General features: G+C 34.2%; 1 protein-coding gene across 10 annotated transcripts in view; it reads right to left on the bottom strand.

The window, feature by feature from the left end:
• The window catches only part of PTPRT (protein tyrosine phosphatase receptor type T), a 1,285,960-nt gene that overhangs the window by 839,726 nt on the left and 425,685 nt on the right, over positions 1 to 20,549 (bottom strand). The window lies entirely within an intron of this gene.

Genomic DNA, 20,549 nt, shown 5'->3' with positions numbered 1-20,549 from the left:
ACTACTGCCCATGAGAAGTAAAGAATGGAAGAAAATGTGCTCAACTTGAAATTAGGCTACATCAGTTCAAACTCTAACTCTGGCATTTACTGGCTGTGTGATTACAATTAAGTAATAACTTTTTAGATAACTATCATCTTTAAACATAAAAAGATTAATTATTATTCTAATTATAAATGCAGGGTGAAATAGCATTAGCTTTTTAAGGTTTGACATAGTGAATAACTGATTCAGATTAAGCTTATATTAGTCCACTAAAGTCTATCAGGTCTCTCTAGTGCATATTGTTGTCTAAACATATATCTCACACCATCTTGCTACTTGAGGTGATAAGGGGAAAACGGCAGTGCAAAAAGAACTACCCATTGAGAAATGGCGAAAAGAAAGTGTGTTTTTATGAAGATACAGAATGAAAAGATGTAGTTCTTGGTGTTCAGGCTCTTCCTAAATGCATAAGGAATGGAATAATGTCTGAATTCGTTAATTTTTACCTAGGATCATGTGGGAAGGAAGCACAGCTCAGGCTAGACAGAGGTTGAAATTCAGTTTATTAATGTAAGTTTGGCTTTTCTTGTAATATTATATCATTACTGGGACCAGAAGTTAATCTAGCATTAAAGGATTCTTGGTAACAATAACTCTCTTCTGACAAGAGATTAGGATGATGACAAGCCCCGTTAGTGTATACTTATGACCCAAAATGGCACTTTATCTTTTAGGATGCTTGCTTATTCTGGATAAGCTTTAGGAGGGACCAGAGAGTGAAATTCAGGAGATGTCCAATACCTAGTACCAATGTACCTAGTACCAATGTACCTAGTACCAATGTATCTAGTACCTGTAGAAGACCATAATTAGTTCTGACAAAGATAACAAAACTTAGATCAACTTTGGTTCCTTGATCTAGGATACCTTACAATCTAGTAAGGGTATGTGACAAATGCCAGCATAATTATAATTGGCAACATTATATGGGAAATCAATTAGAGAGATATAAACAAAATTTAACATGAAACCTGAGAGAAAAAAGCCATTACCAGACTGGGAGATCAGGACAGGTTATAAGGAAGAGACATAAAGTTAGGTTCCAAATTAATTCCAAAAGTTATTGCTTTCTTATCTATCTTACCTGGGTCTTCATAGATTATTAAATGGATTATTGCCTTTTTCCCCATAAATAAACCTCAAGACAGCTCTGTGATGTGTAAGAGTGACAAAGAAAAAGAGAAGAGGAAAGGCTAGAAGCTTTTACATCAGTCTATGGTAACTTCAATATAAGGGACTTTAGTGAAGGTAGTTTTGTATAAGGGATCTTAATACTAAGTTTTGACCTTAAAAAACCTAAAAACAGTGATTGGGCTGTACAGAAATCCTAGAAAAAGAACCATATCACATCATTTCCCCCTTGGAATAAATTCAAAAATCATCCAACCCTCTAGAAAGAAGAGTGCCTCAGCCTAAGCAGTTTTTTCAGTACATGGATTTACTGATTTTAATACTAAATACTTTTCACAACAAGATGATTACTTTTCCAGGGGCTAATTCTTCCTCCACTGTCATCAATTTCAAGCCTCATATTTATAAACTTCTCTTCCAGCATCTCATGTTCCTCCAAGAAGACAAGCATCCTCCTCCGGAATATTCTCAGGTTTCTTTTAAAACAGCTGATTTCATTCCTGATTAACAGAGCAGGGGCCTCCTTCTCTGGCTGGATGACAAGAGATTTGTTCTCTTTATCACCCAGAGGAAGCTTTTTACTTCTTCCCTTTATCACGGTGATACAGGCACATGAATTGTACCATGGCTTCTATCCCTTTGGGAAGCAAAAGTGGCTGCTATGGTGGCCAAAGAAAGCCATGATAGGATGGAGATAGCTTACCTCAAGGCATTAACCCTTGTATACTTCTCAGGACAGGGAGTTAATTCAAAACATAGCTTTGTGTGAAGGTCTTTTGTTTTGGCATTAAAGATATAAAGATAAAGAAAAGTAGAGTCCCTGACCTTAAACTGTTTACAACCTGATGGGTAGAGAGGAGGAAGGGATAGATATCGATAACTATAGCTTGAGAGAGTGCAATAAAGACAAGGTGCAAAGTGCTATCACTTTCATCCAAGGAGATCAAAGAAGACCACAGAATAAGTGGGCTCTGAGAAGGGCTGTGAACAAAAAAGTTTCAAAGGACAGAGATGAAGAGAGAGCACATGAGGCACGAAGGATAGCCTGTGAAAAGATATTAAGGTGGAAGAGGGCAGGAAGAAATCAGGTAAGAGTTTATAAGAACAGTTTTGAAGGAATGTAGGATCAGGACTGGACCTGTGATTTAATCTGTACAAAAAACTTTCAAGAGAGCAACTCTACCAATGTAAGTCAGCACTTTCTTTATAATTTAACAACTTTAGAGTTTCCATGGATATTGAGAGGTAAGTAACTTTTTCAGGATCATATAGCCAATGCTCAGAGGCAGCACTTAAATCCAGTTCTTCAGGACACTCAGAACAACTCTCTTTTTTTCAGGTCTGATTTTCTTTTTATTTTTATAATAGCTTTTTTTGTTTTTCTAAATATATGCAATGATAGGTTTCAACACTGACCCTTGCAAAATCTTATGTTCCAAATTTTTCTCCTTCCCTCTCCTCATCTGCCTTCTTTAGACAGCAAGCAATCCAATGTAGGTTAAATGTACAATTTTTCTAAACATTTTTTATATTCATCAAGCTGCACAAAAAAAAATCAATCAAAGAGGAAAAAACAAGCAAGCAAACAAGAACAACAATTTAAAAGGGTGAAAATATTATGCTCTTATCCATATTCAGTTTCTAGTTTTGTCTCTTCATAGACAGAATTTTCTGTCCCAAGTCTATTGGAATTGACTTGAATGATGGCAGAAATTAGATATAGATCCACACTTAATACCATATACCAAGATAAGATCAAAATGGGTCCATGATTGAGGCATAAAGAATGAAATCATAAGTAGATTAGAGGAATGGCAGAAATTAGATATGGATCCACACTTAACACCATATACCAAGATAAGATCAAAATGGGTCCATGATTGAGGCATAAAGAATGAAATCATAAGTAGATTAGAGGAATGGCAGAAATTAGATATGGATCCACACTTAACACCATATACCAAGATAAGATCAAAATGGGTCCATGATTTAGGCATAAAGAATGAGATAATAAATAGATTAGAGGAACAGAGAATAGTCTACCTCTCAGACCTGTGGAAGAGGAAGGAATTTATGACCAGAGGAGAACTAGAGATCATTATTGATCACAAGATAGAAGATTTTGATTACATCAAACTAAAAAGTTTCTGTACAAACAATACTAATGCAAACAAGATTAGAAGGGAAGTAACAAATTGGGAAAATATTTTTATAGTTAAAGGTTCTGATAAAGGTCTCATTTCTAAAATATATAGAGAACTGACCCTAATTTATAAGAAATCAAACCATTCTCCAATTTATAAATGGTCAAAGGATATGAACAATTCTCAGATGATGAAATTGAAACTATTTCCACTCATATGAAAGAGTGTTCCAAATCACTACTGATCAAAGAAATGCAAATTAAGACAACTCTGAGATACCACTACACACCTGTCAGATTGGCTAAAATGACAGGTACAAATAATGATGAATGTTGGAGGGGATGTGGGAAAACTGGGACACTGATACATTGTTGGTGGAGTTGTGAAAGAATCCGGCCATTCTGGAGAGCAATTTGGAACTATGTCCAAAAAGTTATCAAACTGTGCATACCCTTTGATCCAGCAGTGCTACTACTGGGTTTATATCCCAAAGAAATACTAAAGAGGAGAAAGGGACCTGTATGTGCCAAAATGTTTGTGGCAGCTCTATTCATAGTGGCTAGAAACTGGAAAGTGAATGGATGTCCATCAATTGGAGAATGATTGGATAAATTATGGTATGTGAATGTTATGGAATATTATTGCTCTGTAAGAAATGACCAGCAGGATGAATTCAGAAGGGTTTGGAGAGACTTACATGAACTGATGCTGAGTGAAATGAGCAGAACCAGATGTTGTTCAACAACAATACTGTATGAGGATGTATTCTGATAGAAGTGGATATCTTCAATATAGAGAAGATCCAACTCACTTCCAGTTGATCAATGATGGACAAAAACAACTACACCCAGAGAAGGAACACTGGGAATTGAATGTAAACTGTTAGCACTACTGTCTATCTACCCAGATTACTTATACCTTCGGAATCTAATACTTAATGTGCAACAAGAAAATTGGATTTACACACATATATTGTATCTAGGTTATACTGTAACACATGTAAAATGTATGGGATTGCCTGTCATCTAGGGGAGGGAGTAGAGGGAAGGAGGGGAAATTTTATAAAAATGAATACAAGGGATAATGTTATAAAAAAATTACTCATGCATATATACTGTCAAAAAAATTTATAATTATAAAATTAATTTAAAAAAAAGGAATTGCTTTGAATGACCTCATTGTTGAAAAGAGCCAAGTCCATCACAGTTGATCATCACATAACCTTGGTGTTGCTATGTATTAAGTTCTCTTGGTTCTACTAACTTCACTCTTAGCATCAGTTCATGCAAGTCCTTCCAGGCTTTTTTTGAAATCATCCTGTTCATCATTTCTTATAGAACAATACATCTCCATTACATTCATATAGATTTAATTTATTCAGCCATTCCACAACTGATGGGCATCCACTCAATTTCTAATTTCTTGTCACTACAAAAAGGACTGCAACAAACATTTTTGCACATCGCTTTTTATGATCTCTTCAGGATACAGACTCAATAGAGACGCTGCTGGATCAAAGAGTATGCACAGTTTTTTATAACCCTTTGGGCATAGCTCCAAATTGCTCTCCAGAATGGTTGGATCCACTAGTCATTGTATTAGTGTCCCTGTTTTCCCATATCTCCACCAACATCTAGATTATAACAAGTCTCTTTCTTCCCTGTGTTAGCTCTTCAAATATATAAAGCAACCTAAGAGTCATTTTAATTTACATTTCTCTAATCAACAGTGATTCAGAGCATTTTTTCATATGCCTCATAATGGCTTTAATTACTTCATCTGGAAATTTGACCATTTATCAAGTGGGGAATGACTTGTGTTCTTATAAATTTGAGTCAGTTCTTTATATATTTTCAAAATGAGACCTTTATTAGAAAATTGTTGCCCAGCTTTCTGCTTCCCTTCTAATCTTGGCTGCATTGGTTTTGCTTGTGCAAAGACATTTTAACTTAATGTAGTCAAAATTATTCATTTTGCATTTCACAATGTTCTCTAGTTCTTCTTTGGTCATAAATTCCTCCCCTCTCCAAAGATCTATACTATCCCTTGCTCTCCTAATTTGCTTATGGAATCATCCTTTATGTCTAAATCATGTACTCATTTTGACCTTATCTTGGTGTAGAGTTTTAGGTGCTGGTCAATACCTAGTTTCTGCAATACTACTTTCCAGTTCTCCCAGTAATTTTTGTCAAATAGCAAGTTCTTATTCAAGAAGCTGAAGTTTGGGGGTTTATCAAACACTAAATTACTGTAGTCATTGACTAGTGTGTCTTATGAATCTAACTTATTCCACTGATCCACTACTCTATTTCTTAGCCAGTATCAAATGTAGGCTACCTTCTTTTGCATTTTTTTCATTTATTCCCTTAAAATTCTTGACTTATTGTTCTTCCAGATGAAATTTGTTATTTTTTCTAACTCTAAAAAGTAATTTCTTGGCAGTTTGATTGGTATGGTACTGATTAATAAATTTAAGTAGAATTATCATTTTTATTATATTAGCTTGTCTTACTCATGGGCACTTGATAGTCTTCCAATTGTTTAAATCTAACTTTATTTATGTAAAAGTGTTTTATAATTGTGCTCATATAGTTTCTGGCTTTGTCTTAGCAGGTAGACTCCCAAATATTTTTATATTATCTGCGGTTATTTTAATTGGAATTTCTTTTTCTATCTCTTTCTGATGAACTTTGTTAGTAAGCTACAACATTCTGTCCATAATGCCTCCTGGTTTGAATGTAGAACAGCTACCCTTGGCCCATGCCTTCCTTCTTACTTGACCCCAAATAAAAGCTGCTATTTCTATTGATGCAGTATATATCCAAGTAAAAGTACATATCCTTTGTGACTACAGTTGGGACCCTGAATCCCTCAAGCATCCCCATTGTCAAAATATGTGAGTTCTGGTCTCAATATCATCTTTCCTATCCTAGCTCTTTCTGACTTACTCCAAACACTACAACTGCTTTTCCTAACACCTTTATCTACAAGGGAAAAGAGAATTTGGAGAAAAATAAAGGAAGGGTCTACTTATCAAAGACTAGGTAAATTACAAGTATCTTAGACATGCTAACCAAATAACATTTCCCTAGGTTCATCATAGGATCATAAAACTTAATGCTCTAAAGAATGCTTAGTGATCATCTAGTGGAACAAATGAGGAACCTGAGGGCTAGAAAAGATGATTTATCCCAGGTCATGTAGTAGTTGAACTAAAATTCAAACTCAGGCCCTCTGATTCCTAATGCAAGGTTTTTTCCCATTATGCCATGCAGCCTGCTGAACCTACCATTATTCCTCTCAATGTTCCCCTGATCTGCCCTCTGAAAAAAACCCCAGAACCTCTTTCTTCATATCTATCCACCTTCCTTCCACTAACTCTCACTCAATTTCTCTCTCTTCTTTCTCCCCTCCTCTCTCCCTCTACTCTTTTCTTCTTCACTCTCTCTTTCTCTCTTCTCTCTCTCTCTCTCTCTCTCTCTCTCTCTCTCTCTCTCTCTCTCTCTCTCTCTGTTTCTGTCCTCTCTTTCTCTCTTTCTGTCCTCTTTCTGTCTCTCTCTCTCTCCTATCTCTTTCTCTGTATCAGTGTCTATCTATGTCCGTCTCTCTCTCTTGTCTCTGTGTCTGCCTCTTTGCCGATCTGTCTCTGTCTCTTTGTCTCTTTGTGTCTGCCTCTTTGTCTGTCTGTCTGTCTGTCTCTCTCTCACACACACACACACATACACATGCACACACACATACAAACACACACACACACACCACCGCCATGAATAAATTTAGAATTTACAGGCCATGTGAAGAAGCTGCATTTAACTTAAACATAGTCAACAAATCATTTCATATAGGATGAGCATGTCTTTCTCTGTGCCTGCTAATTGCTAGGATTATTATTAGATATTTATTGGATTTCCCAAATGCACTCAGAATTATATAGAAAATAACTAATAATTATTCTCCTCCTATTTTTCTTTCCCTCCAAGGACTTCTGAGCCATTGACAGATGTTCTCCAACTAGTTCACCTGAAAGATTGGTTTTATTTTAAGAAAAGTAGAATGAGGGCAGATATTCCCTTTGAATCCTATTCTTAAGGTAAGAAAAGAAGGGCAGAGAAAGGTTAAACGAGTCCCCACAGCACTCTGTTGATAGCTCTCTTATGGAATTTATCGTGTTCTGCCTTATATCACATTCTGTCATAGTTTCAAGTCATATTTATTTTTATATCCATCTCAGCATCAAATATAATGCCCCACATCTAGCAAGACCTTTAAAATATGATATCCTAGCTGGAAGGAACCCTAGAGACCAGTTTTTCTAGCTCTCTCAAAATATTGTAGAGTGGAAAGAACGTTGAGTATGGAATCAGAATTTCTAAATTCAAATTTCAGTTTAGTAACTTAAACAATTATGTAAGATGACTGATCTCATTGGCTTTGATTTTGCCATCTGTAAAATAAGAGAAATGGAATAAATAATCCTTAAGATCCCTTCCACTCTATATACTTTGTCTTTCTATAAATGAGGAAATTTTACATCCTAAGAGATTCAATGGCATGCATAGGATTACAAAATTATCAATAAACAGAGTGAGGATCAAAACCTAGGGCATAAATTTATAACATTAAGAAATATGATGGAGTCTTGTAGGAAGCAATCAAATATCTCCACCCCCACCCAATCTCCACACCCCAAGATTCTAAAGCAAAGTGACATAGGGAATTACTTTTCCAAAAGTAGACTTTCTGTGATAACAAAAAGGGAAGTCTTGGTTAGCATTGAACTAGATGTCCTTTTCACTTTTTAATCTATGATTCCAAAGTAAGTCTTCTCATGATGTCATGTGCCATAATACCGCATTTACTGGACAAAAGTATATTGAGAGAATATATTAATGATTGAACAATATATCAAAGATCTCCCATTTAAAGGAAGATAAGACTGGAAGAGGGGGAAACAGAGCTCCTAATATTCAGGTAAGCATTTTCTCAATCTTACATTGCTAATGCATTGACATGAAATGATTCAAAAACAGCTACAGTGAAAGCTCTGATGTTACTCTATTCAACTAAATCTTGAAAAATCAAAAAATCGCCAATTTAGAAAGAACCTCAGAAATTATCTAGTTTAACCTTTTGCTAAACAGAAATTCCCTTGGCTTCTTTAGAGGGGGAAACCCCCTATCTATCAAGTATTTGTTTTACTTTTGAAAAGTTGCTAATTGTTGAAAAATATTTCTTTACATTGAACTGAAACCTGATTCTGGCTCTCACTTATTTTCTCCAATTCTGTTATCTAGAGACAAGCAGAACAAGTCTAGTTTTTCTTCCCTATGTCAGCTCTTCAAATACATAAAGCAATCAGGTACTTTGAAAGTTTTTTCTTCTTTAGACTAAGCCTTAACCTACCCGATGGTTCCTCAAAAGACTTGAAAACATTTAACATGTCATATACAGGTCTTTTCTTACTCAAACTAATCATCATCAATCAATGTTTGTAAGGTACAGTCTGTTGTCTCCTCAGCCTCCCAGAAATCTATCTCTAAGTATATTCTAAACTATTAAGATTCTTGTTAAAGGATATCAGCTCCAGCCAGTTGCACAATGGAATCAGGAAGACCTGAATTCAAATTCTATCTCAGATGCTTATTAATCTATGTTATAATCCATCTGCCTTTCTCTATTTAGAAAAAATAGCATCTACCACAAAGAGTTGTTGTGAAGATAAAATCAGACAGCATATCTTAGGTGCAAAAATGCTTTGCAAACCTTAAAGTGCTATGTAAATGATAGCCATTATTATAAAATATTCCTCCCTTAAACAATACAATGCTATACATTTGGCCTAATGACAGCAAAATAAAAAAGGACTACTACCCCCCCTATTTTGGATTTATGGGCACCAGGTCACAATTTGACTCATATTTTCATTCCTCTCCAAGCAGGACTTTCTTTCTCATGCCACAGAAGTCTCCTTCCTTGGAATCTCATTTTATGACCTCCAACCTTCTCGAGCTGGAAATATATTCCATCCTTGTCACCCCTTTCTCTGATCAATTCCTCCCAAGCCTCTATTTTAAGGAAAACATCCAGGTCAATTATGTTTTCATTCTTCTCTAGGCAGTCATCCTGAATCTTTGGACGTTATCAGGCCTCTAAGCATCTTTTTCTCCATCCTTCCCCCATCTGATCCCATTTTTTTTTCATTTTCTTTTTATGTGTTCTGCTTCCCTGTTAGAATGTGAACTCTTTAAAAGCAGGAATGATTCTTTTTTTCTTATTATGTTTACATTCCTAGTACTTAGTGACCAAAACTAATTTGTAAATTTCTGAAATTTAATAGGTGCTTAATAAGTTCTTGTTGACTTGATGTAACTTAACGCCAAGCTTAAAATTCCACTAACTCCCCCAGAAGTTTTTCCAAAAAATGATTCAAAATGTCATACACTCATGGAGTTGATATATACTGGCAGTGTGGAGAGAGTCTGACCCTTGGAGGGATACAAGGGTTAGGTATGATCTAGGTAATATTTTTATGGTGTAGGCAGATTAAAACTATACAAATACTGTATTAGAAGCATACAACTAATACTGTGTTCCTTTTTCTTACTGGATTCAATGAAGAGAACAGTCTGAAAGCAGAATGGTGGGAGAGAATGAAGTAGGGGGTAAGAAAGACTGTGGAGTTTCAGAATGCTCAGGAGGGAGAAGACTGACATATGCCAAAAGATGCCCAAAGAGAGATAATTCTTCAACATTCAAATCCTTCATGTACAAATGCTTGGATAGTCCAATGAAGGAGTTTGTTTCTGAAGATCAAGGAATAGAGGTTTCTAAAGAGAAACTCAAGGAACTTGGGATAGACTTCTCCAGGGCAAGGGAATGACTTCTTCTATTGAGGGATCCTACCTGAGGAAAAAGAACATTTTAGCTGCAGGGGTCACCCAGCTCATAACTGTGAAGGCTAGAATTCAATTAATCACTCCACAAGTACTTATGAAATCCCTTTTATATACTAGACAAAGACCAAAATGAAACAGTCACTTAATTCAAAGAATTTGCATTCTACATAATGAATTGAATCCGTGTATTGCTATGGAATGTATTGAAGATATTTTAACTTGGTCCTTCCTAACTCCAAGTCCAGATGTCTATTCATAATTCCAACTTGTCTCTCAATCCTACTGTAGCCCATCTTAGTAAGAAGCAGCACACTATGGTTCAAGTGTGACAGAGTTAGAAGGGACCTCAGTTTCCTGAACCCACATCTCTCATTTACCACAAAAGGACAATAAGTTGTTTAGGCACATAGTCAATAAGCATTTATTTGCTACAACCTCAGTCAAACTGAGACCTGTTAAAGAATTTAGTTTAAAAAGGCCAAGGTCTCTTACTATAGTTAGGACCATCTTCAGTCATATTGTTCTATATCTTGCCACTAGACCCAGAAAGTAAGCCTGGTGACTGCACAACTCACCCTCACTTAAATTAACCAAGTCACTCACATGTCTGACATCACTGATCTCATGGTCCTGTTTGGGATGAAGGAAAAACAACAACAATCTGCCAAACACTGTGCCAAGCAATAAGTATAAAAAGGATGGGGGAAGGGGAATATAGTCCCTGCTTTCCAGAAGCTTACTTTTGAAGAAGTATATAGGGGAGGGAGGCAGGAAAGGAACGAGAGAGGAGGGGGAACAAGATAGAAAGGGAGGGATGGAGAGAAAAAGGGAGGGAGAAATAAATACAGACAAGAGAGACAAAGCTAAAGAGACAGACAGAGAGAGAGAAGATGGAAAGTAATATGAAAACAGAAAACACTGACTGCTGGAGAGTATGGAAGGGAGGAAAGCTCTCCAACAGAAATGGAAATTTGAACTGATTACTGAAGGAATAAATGGGCTAATAACATTTGTTATTCATTAGATAAAACACTTAAACAAGTAAACTAAGAAATGGAGGTGATAGAAGAAAAGAATTTTAGAGAATGTCCTGGAAAACAACTAGTTCAAAGGCATAGAAATGAGAGACAACTTGTCCTGGGTGAAAAAAAAAAAAAAAAAAAGTAGACCAGCAAAGCTAGATCATACCTGGAGAGGAATAAAGTGAAATGAGACTTGGAAAGGTTGGAAGGGTAAGGGGAAAATAGTATGCAAGATTCAAAACACTTAAGCTCTTTGAGCTTAATAATTAATATTAATAGGAAGTGGTGACCAAAATTAATTTGTAAATCAGAATAAAATTTATAGTACCTGCCTGATGGAGGGGTAGGAGTAAATAAGAGCCAAATGAAATAATTATACATATATAAATCATTTCATGAACTTAAAAGTTGTTAAAATTGTATCTTGTTCTAGTCCCCTAACTACCTTCCTCTCCACTTGTAGTTAATATAGTTTATTTTTAAAAGAAATTATTTTGCAAAGAAGAACCTGGAAGTCACATACAAATTGTCTCAAAGATTAAAGGAGCATATTTTACAAATATCTAAAGTGCACATCCTGGACATATGTGCTAAATCAGAGGAAAGCATCTAGGAGTTACTTGTCAAGGTTCTGGTTCTATGATATGAAAATTTCAGTCAAAATCCAGACTTTCACAGCTCATTGGAACATCCAAAAAAAGTACCAATAACTTTGAGATGATGACTTTGAAGTTTTATTGATATCTTTGAGATGATTTGCATACATTTATAAACTAATCCCAAAGTGGCACAGATAAGAGTTTGTCTTTCCTCCCCCCTCCAAAAAAAAAAAAAAAAAAAAAAAAAAAAAAAACCAAAAACACTGACTATTCTTTCATTTCAATCAGGTTCATGCTACCTAGATCTCCCAACTATAATTCATGGTTATATGACTGAAACATTCTGCTTCTCCCTCTCTCTACCTTCTTCAGCACATTGCTCTTCTTCTCCATCCCATTCTTTATCCTCATGATGCCACTGTCTTCCCTCTGTACAACATTTTGTTTCTTGGCTTTGCCTTCCTACGCTTGTTCCCCCAACATTCTCTATGGTAGCCACTTTGTCATTCCCAAAGAGTACCCAAAGAACCAAGCATATCTGCTCCCATTTCATAGTATAATTAATTAATTATCAATTCAATGGTGCTTTTTGAATATTATTATTTATATCTAGTGATTTCAAGACTCAGTGTGTATAATTCTGTCCAATATTTTGATTCTCAGGCCCAATTGTAAAGGTATTCATAACAAAATACAGAGAATTCAAAATTAAAATTACCTGAATTCTCTTTTTTTTTTTTTTAAGCAGAAATGCAATGAAATGAAAAACTCAAAAGTAATGACTTAAGTCTAGAGAGGGAAAAAATTAAAGTTGTTATGCAGCATTTTTCCAAAAATAATTAGGGTATAGAATATTATTCCTAATAACAATCATAACCATTTCCATTAGTAAATTGTTTGTAATATTGTTGATTTTTTTTATGAAATTTATGAAAATGGATTAAGAAAATAAGTATTATGTTACTTGGCATTTTAATATTCAGCACTTTTTAAAAATCTTAAAACATTTGACTCCAAAAGACACATCAAAATCACATTTAAATTAAAAATTTTCCCTCTGGATGGGAGGGAGAGGAAGAATTTGAAAAGCATTGTTTTATATGATTTTGAAGTTACAAAATATTTTAAATATTATGTGATCTCATTCCATTATAACCTAAGTAGGAGTGAACAATATTATGCCCAATGTATAGCTAAGTAAACTGAACCTCAAAGAAATTAAGTGATATATCCAAATTTATGCAAAGAGAAAGTGTTAGAAAACCAAGATTTTCTAACAACTAGTCCAATATTTTTCACTTTACCAAGCTGTTTCCTTAGACTAAAAACTTTCAGGAAATGAGTCATTACTAGGGGGAATGATAATAAGAGTAGAAAAAAATGAAAAGTAGGGAGAATAGGAAAAGCAAGTTTTGAAAAAATGATCTGGTATTATTAGGCATTTTATCACAAGTTCTGTAAGTTTCAAAGGACAGTTGGCGCTGTGCCATCCCACAAATGTGACAGTAACCATAATGACATTAGTCATAGATGTATCTTCTTCAGATGCTATTGGCAGGAAATTATTTTAGAGTAAAAATGACATTAAGAGGCATCTAGGTGGTACAGTTCACAGAACACTCCCCCTGGAATCAGGAGCACCTACATTCAAATCTAACTTCAGAGACTACTAGATGCAAAACCAAAGCCAAGCCACTTAGCCCCTCCAAAAACAACAACATTAAATCTCAATAGCATTTGTTTTTTACATTACTGATTGTTCCTGTACAAATATCTACAAAATAAAGTTGGTATTCCTGAAAAGTTTTGTTTTTGAGTTTCTTTAATATACATTTGTCTCATTTGTGCAGAAGACTCCAAATTCTAACTCAATGGAAGTCTTCTTTTGGCCCTTTTAGCTAGTCATGTAGTTTAAAAAAAAAAAAAGTCTAGATTTAAAATAGAAATAAATTATTCCCAAAAAGTTTAGTTAAATTCATGCATTACAGAGTCATAACTAATCACTCGGAGAAACCAGGGCTTTTTAGAGTTAGTCTCTAACCTTTGCAGTCCATTTCTAATGCAATTTCCCATTTGAAATACATTTCACCTGTGTTTTATGCTCTCTATATCTGAATACCCAGTTTCTTGACTAGGTAAAGTCCTCCTCTGAGCTCATTTCTCATATAAACTTAAGAATCTCAGTGAAAATTTTCTAGAATGAGGTCTGTATGTGGTGTTTTGTTTCTGACAACCACAATATGTTCTATAATGAATCCACAGTTATACACACACACATATTTTAAAATACAATAAACCTCAGAGGTCTAAGGAAGTCTGTGACAAAGGAAATTTGACTATGGGTGAAAGCCTACTCCTAGAAAAAACACTTACCAAATCAACTCTCCTGAAAACCAACAATCTAACCTGGAATGTTACCTTAGAACACAGAATATCACCCAAAACATCTTATTCAAGAAAATGAACTGAAATATATTATGGGAACAGAAAAGACTGGAATTATTCTTCAAAAGAAGATACTCTAGTGGAAAAAAAAGGCTTTTACCCCAAAGAGTAATGTGAAATGACTCCCAGTCCAGAGAGAATTTATAGAAAAACTCAAAAAAAGAATTCAAAAATCATATGAGAGATACTGAGGAAAAAGTAAAGAAAAACTAAAACCATCCAAGAAAAACAAGAAGATTATGAAAAAAAAAAGTTAACCAATTAGAGAAAGAGGTACAGAGTCTTAAAAATGAAAATAACTGTGAAAAATAGAATTGAGCAAGGGGAAAGCAGTGAAGCTATAAGAGACCAAAAAGTACCAAAACAGATTACAAAGAATGAGAAAATAAAACAGAATGTGAAACATCTCATAAGAAAAACAACAGATCTAGAGAACAGATCAAGAAGAGAAAATATAATAATAATTGGACTGCCAGAAATGTGTAATCAAAAAGAGAACCTTAACACAATAATGCAGGAAATAATTCTGGAAAATTGTCCTGGAGTGAGAGAACATGAGGGAAAAGTAGAAACAGAAAAAGTTCACTGATCGTCAGCTCAAAGAGATCCTTTGTAGAAAATACATAGGAATATTATTGCCAAATTTTGAAACCCCCAGATCAAAGAGAAAATTTTGCAAAAAAAGAAAAAAATTCAAATATTCTAGAGCTACAATTAGAATTATACAGACAAGATTTATCAGTAGCTACAATAAAAGAATGCAGGTTGTAGAATCATATCTATAGACAAGCAAAAGGACTAGGCCTATGATCAAAAATGCCATATGCAGCAAAATTATCTATAGATTTGAATGAAAAAAAAAATGAACATTCAATGAATTTGCAGATTTTCAAGAACTGATTTCAACCAAACCCAAACTTAACAGAATATTTACATGAACATTATGCATCAATATCAAAGAGCAATATGGACAAACTGTTTAAATAGGGACAAATCATTTATGGCTCTTTTTTACATGGGAAATGTATACTTTATGTTGAAGATTCACATCAACAACAGGGTAATCTCAAAAGAAAGATTGAAAGAGTAAAGGTAAAAATAATAATCATATAATACAAATTAGATGCAGAAGAAGAATAAATACAGAGGCATTAGAGGGAGTAGGATGGTTCATAGTTCTGAAAACCTACTCACATCATGAATGGGTTCAATAGCCAACACTATATATATATACCATGAAGAGTGTAGCACCCTACAAAATCTATTAAAAATAAGGGAGAAGGGATAGGTGGATGGGGAAGCAAAGAGTGAGGGAAGAAAACAATAGAGGGATCCCTGATTGGGGGGAGGTTAAGTTATAGAGTAACTTATAGTTATAGAGAGGGTAAGTGAAGTTATAGAGCAAAATTTAATAAGAGTCAGCAGGGATAGGAAAGCCTCATGTGTATGTGGAGTGTGTGTATATGTGTATGTGTATATACATATATATACATATATATATATATATATATATATATTTATATATATATATATATATATATTATATATATATATATATATATATATATATATATATATATATATATATATATATATATATATATATATATATATATATATATATATATCTTTTCTTACCTTTAGCTTGCTTGGGGGTGGGGGGAGATGAAAGGGGAATATGTTTGTGTCTATATAGGTATATATATATATATATATATGTGTGTGTGTGTGTGTGTGTGTGTGTGTGTGTGTGTATACACACACATAAGGAAATATATCCTTTCTTAACTATAGCCTGCTTAAGGGGGGCACATGAAAAGGGGGAAAAAGAATAAAGTAGAAAAGATGCACAGCAGAGAACAAAAGAACAATTTACAAGGAAGTAAAGATGGACACTTGTGAATAAAATTTATTTTACTGATACACACACACACATACATACATATATATGTATATATATACATATATATATATATACACACACACATCTATAAGTATTTGTTATTATATATTTTGAATCTTCCCTGATATTTTGCTGAGCACATGATAATGTTCTCTCCTCTTTTATTTCATTTTGTTTTGTATTGCTTTTCTGTTTTTTTCTTTTCTCTTAGTTTGTTTCTTCAAATAAAATAAATTTGGGGAAAAAAAAGAAAGAGAAGGCCTCAAGAAACAGAGATGGATGATAGAAATCCAGACAAAATAACAATGATATAAATAAAAGCCTGAAATAGAGAAAGCAAAGGATAATCAAGCAACAACAAGTACTTATTAATTGATCACTTTATTGGCCAGGCACTAAGCCAGCAAGTAGTCTTGTTTAGCCACACACCCACACACACTTTCACTGAATTATGGGGTAAGAAATTCATGAACCCATTATGATGTTATTTGTCTGCTGAGCTTTGTGAATGCCTTATTAGACACTCCATTACTCTCTGTCAATGTGGAGCATATATGGGGGCATTATTGTGCTTCTGTACAGACGGAAGTCAAGTTTCATGACCATTAGAATCAATTGCTCTAGTGCTGGAGGTGACTTTATAAATCTTTTAGTTCATCCTCTCATTTTAGTGAAAGTGTAGTATAGTACCTACCAAAGTATAAAGGGTGGAATCAACATTTGGCACCATATCCTCTGACCCCAAACCCCAAATTCTCTCCACTACAGCTTCTATTCTGTCACAACAGCTCTGGGAAGACAATGGGAAATTCATTTGAAGGTAGCAACAATGAGCTAAGTCAGAGAGTGACCCAGAATGGCTCTGGTAACATCCTGGAGAGTCTTAGTACCCCCCACCATCAGCCCCAGAGCAGCTGTAGAACCAAAGGGTCTAAGAGGTCAGGGAGTAGGAAGAGATTGAAGAATAGCTTTCCTCACAAGAACTGGAACTATCAGATATCACATACTATCCAACTTTTATTTCCTGTAATGGAACTCAATCAAGAAAGACAAACTCTGCACTTAGGAAGAATAAAATCATTGACCTAGAGTTGAAAGATTACCCAGGTCAACCTAGTCCTTTTACAAATGATGAAACTGAATCTAGTGAAGTTAAAGATAAGGATAATTTGAACTCAGATCTACTAGCTTCAAAGTTCTCTTTCTACTATAAAATGGTGAATTATGCTTTCTTTAGGCAGGCATTCAAAGTACACAGATATTCAATTTCATTATACATTAGATACTCTATTTCAAGAATTCATTTTACCTACCCAATTTTGTTCACTTTTCTTCACAAGTACACCTTTCACAGGTCTATATAACAATCTCTATTGTGTGTCTTCTGCTGTCTGTTTTAGAGACAGTAGATATGCATGGTGGGAATAGGTGTTTAGATTAAAAATATAATTTTTTGTCTTTTTAAAACTTTATTTATTTTAATACACATTGCTTTATGAATCGTGCCAGAAGAGAAAAATCAGAACAAAAGGAAAGAACTAGGAGAGAGAGAAAAATAGAAAAGAAGAAGTGAGCATAGCATGTGTTGATTTATATTCAATCTCCACAGTTCTTTTTCTGGATGCAGATGTCATTTTCTATCCAAAGTCTATTGGGATTGCCTTGGATCACTGAATCACTGAGAAGTCTTTCATAGTTGATCACTATACATTCTTGCTGTTACTGTATATGATGTATTCCTGGTTCTGCTTATTTCGCTCAGCATCAGTTAATATAAATCTTTCCAAGCCTTTCTAAAATCAGTTCGTTCATCATTTTTATAGAACAATAATATTCCATAATATTCATATACCATATTTTCTTCAGCCATTCTCTAATTGATAGGCATCCACTCAGTTTTCAGTTTCTTGCCACTACAAAAAGGACTACCACAAATATTTTTGCACATATTTTGTCCCTTTCCTTCCTTAATGATCTCTTTAGGATACAAACCCAGTAGAGACACTGCTGGGTTAAAGGGTATGCACAGTTTGATAATCCTTTGAGCATAGTTCAAATTGCTCTCCAGAATGGTTGGATCATTTTACAACTCCACCAACAATTCATTAGTGTCCCAGTTTTCTCACATTCCCTCCAACATTTATCATTATCTTTTCCTATCATCTTGGCCAATCTGAGAGGTAACGTGATATGTCAAAGTTGTTTTAATTTGCATTTTTCTAATCAATAGTGATTTAGAGCATTTTTTCATATGACTATAAATGGCTTTAATTTCATCATCTGAAAACTGTCTGTTCATAGTCTTTGACCATTCATCAATTGGGGAATGACTCATAATCTTATAAATTTGACATAGTTCTTTATATATTTTAAAAATAAGACCTTTATCAGAAACACTGGCTGTAAAGATTTTTCCCAGCTTCGTACTTCCCTCAATGTCTTTTCTGTTGGTTTTATTTGGATAAAACCTTTTTTAATTTGATGTTATCAAAACTGTCCATTTTGCTTTTCATAATGTTTTCTAATTCTTCTTTGGTCATAAATTCCTCCCTTCTTCAAAGATCTGACAGGTAAATTATCCCTTGTTCTTCTAATTTTTTTTATGTTATCATCCTTTATGCCCAAATCATGTACTCATTTTGAGTACATTTTGATCTTATTTTTGTATGGGGTGTGAGATATAGGTCTATGCTGAATTTTTGACATATTACTTTCCAGTCTTCCCAACAATTTTTGTCAAATAGTGGGTTTCTTATTCCAGAAGCTGGAATTTGGGGGTTTGTCAAATACTAAATTACTATAGGCCTTGATTATTTTGTTTTGCATGTCTAATCTATTCCATTCATCCACCACCCTATTTCTTAGCCAGTACCAAATGGTTTTGATGACTGCTGCTTTAAAATATAGTTTTAGGTTTGGTACCAAAGATAAATTAATTTAAAAGGTTTAGATATCAACATACATAACAGTGTCATAATAAAGCCACTAAAATAAACTAGTGCCTTTTTGACTCAATTTCTAACCTTTGTGGTTAGTGTCAAGAAGAGAACTATTACCTTCTCATCTGAGAGAGATTCTAGTACTGAAGAAATCCTAAGTTTGATGTAGTCTAGCATTTCTGATGTTTTCATATTCTTACAACAAAACATAAGGTACTATATTAATAATACTGCTCAAAATGTATGCAAAGTTAATAATAATAATGATATCTTGCATTTTCAGAAGTTCTTTAAGATTCACAGTGCATTGTGCAACTATTGCTATACCATTTTACAGATGAAGAAACTGAGTCTTAGAAAGTTTAAATTACTTCATCAAATATATAATTAGATAAGTGTTGAAGTTAGGATTCAAACCTGATTTCAGTGAGGTAAATACGGATATGTTTCTTTATCTTTTGTTACACAAAAATATATTTCTACTAAAGAAATATTGTCTTAATTTCATTTGAACATTCTGGGATGCTACCTAAATATAAAAACAGCAACTCCTGAGAGTTAGAAAGAATGTTAGAGAATACATAGAAATTTCCTTTACAGCCTATAATTCCCAAGGGCTCTAGTTGAGTACTTCTAGGGATGGTACAACCACTGCTTTGTAAGGTAGTCCATTCCATTTATAGATTGATTTGAATCACTAAAAAGTACATCCTTACTTTGAGCCATATATCTTTCTCTTATAAAGATGCTCACCAATTGATTGCTTGATTCTATTCACTGATTCAAATTCTGCTCCAACTCTTACCACAAAGAACAAGATTCCTCCTTCAAATATGTAATACACTTTATAAAATCACAAACATCATCATACCTCCGAATCTTTTATTCTCCAGTCAAAAGATTCCTACTTCGATTAACTCTTTCTTATGTGAGATAGGATCATAGGATTTTAAAGATGAAAAGAACCTTAAGAATCATCCAATCCAAACTTATCATTATAAATAAGAAAAAATAGGCATAGAGAGGAGAAGAGGCTTTTTTCAACATCATCCAAGTAATAACCTCAAATTAGACAATGTCCTTCCTAAATTACACCACAAACTGACCAAGATATTCCACTTGTATCCTGCTTTTTTAATAGAAACTAATGGGGATTTGGAGACTGCTGAGAATCTGTGATTTTCCTGGACAAAGAACAGGTTAAGTTCAGCATCCAACAGGGTTCTTACCTAATTACACTGAGCAATCATACATTTTCTACCACCAGGCAAAACCCTTAATCTCCTTTGAACACAACAGGGTCAATGAAAAACTCTTGGGGAGGAAAAGTAGGAAACTTTGCTTGAAAATTCATTCAGTTTGTCAAATACAATTTGTTTCTTTTAACATGAATCAAGAAACAAAAATAGTGTATCTTACAGTAAA

Source organism: Sminthopsis crassicaudata, chromosome 2 (genome assembly GCF_048593235.1).
Source record: "Sminthopsis crassicaudata isolate SCR6 chromosome 2, ASM4859323v1, whole genome shotgun sequence".
NCBI lineage: Eukaryota > Metazoa > Chordata > Mammalia > Dasyuromorphia > Dasyuridae > Sminthopsis > Sminthopsis crassicaudata.
Note: the sequence above shows the minus strand (reverse complement) of the source record. Positions and strands in the feature narration are given on the sequence as shown.